Raw genomic sequence first — 1,347 nt, 5'->3', positions numbered from 1 at the left:
AAAAATCTAATTTTGGGCGGGACGACGTTCGCCGGGTCTGCTAGTTTGTTATAAAAGCCACGTTGGTTATACAACAAAAACCATTCAGATTGCAATCTTTTTACAAAAATTAGAAAATGCTCTAAATTTCAATTTTTATAATCAGAATCTTTAGAAAAAATTTTGGTATGCAGTTTTTTAGGTCCTATTAAAAAGTGAAAAAGTGAAGTGCGGTCAGTTCAACCCGCATCCGGGCGAAACGGGAAGTCGGTAATACGACCAAAAGATAGAGCGTTCCCGACTTGGTGATTGAATTTATTTTATTGTCCAATAAAAACATTTTCTTCCATTTCAGAAGTGGCGTTACGTGACACTTGTATGGCAAAATGTAACAAAAAAATTAAAAAGTCAAAATTTTAAAAAGGTTTATCTAGATTTGCATAGAAATTAAATAGCCCCTTATTCAGTAAAAAAATTTCAACTGTTGGTGGTAGCAATTTAAAGGTATTAGTAAACATACTGACGCTGATGTGACGTGAGAAAAAACAGAATAGGAGTTTGAATTCGATTATAACATTGCAAACATTTTCGAATAGAGCAAGACTATTTCTATAAAAGTTTTCTGTGTTTCTTAGAAATCTTTGAAGTTAATTTTGAAGTTTTTAATAGGCGGCATACACAGTGCGTCTGACTCGCGAGTCGGTTTGAATGTGTTTGTGAAGATAAATATGTGTTAGTTACACCGACATGACTCCTGGCATGATTCTGAATGATTCAACTGTGTGTAGTCGAAGGCGAGTCAACACGTACGCAAATGACTCGCGAGTCAGACGCACCATGTATGCTGCCTATAAATGTATACATCTTTTCTGCTTTATGTTAAGTTTTGTTAATATAGTTTTTGAACGAATTTTTAATGGGGAAAAAACATTCACTTTATGTCGAATATACTTTTTATTTTGCAAATCTATGTCTTACAACGTTTCAACTAAACATGCCAAATGTGAAACAAATCAGAGCATAAATACGAGGGCTGTTCAGGATGTTGTGGAAATGGTCTGGGATTTGCAGTTGGAATTGCATCTGCAAAGCTTATGCTGGCTGCCATGGCAACCGTGTGCATTTTATTCTTGTGAATTTACAAATGCAACGAATATGCAAATGCAAGAGCATATGCACAAGATCCTGGACAGCCCTACGGGGTTTCAAAATAACGACTCTGGTGCCAACTACCGGGCAAAAATGCTTCTGCTTACATCACCAATGTATATTATAAAAAGCAGCCAAATCGGCCTATAAAAAAGTTAGATAGTTATACGACTTATTTTTTTCGTGGTAGACTTTTCGCGGGAATCTGAAGTTCGAAAG

At 35.8% G+C, this 1,347-nt stretch overlaps 2 protein-coding genes across 5 annotated transcripts in view; one reads left to right on the top strand and one right to left on the bottom strand.

Annotated features, from left to right (window-relative positions):
* Positions 1–1,347, bottom strand: part of LOC118748946 (protein rhomboid-like) — a 74,268-nt gene that overhangs the window by 37,604 nt on the left and 35,317 nt on the right. The gene's annotated exons all lie outside the window — the stretch shown is intronic.
* The window catches only part of LOC118748942 (nuclear cap-binding protein subunit 1), a 116,986-nt gene that overhangs the window by 92,745 nt on the left and 22,894 nt on the right, over positions 1–1,347 (top strand). The window lies entirely within an intron of this gene.

This window comes from Rhagoletis pomonella, unplaced genomic scaffold (genome assembly GCF_013731165.1).
Source record: "Rhagoletis pomonella isolate Grant_MI unplaced genomic scaffold, Rhpom_1.0 Rhpom_scaffold_00013, whole genome shotgun sequence".
Lineage (NCBI taxonomy): Eukaryota > Metazoa > Arthropoda > Insecta > Diptera > Tephritidae > Rhagoletis > Rhagoletis pomonella.
Note: the sequence above shows the minus strand (reverse complement) of the source record. Positions and strands in the feature narration are given on the sequence as shown.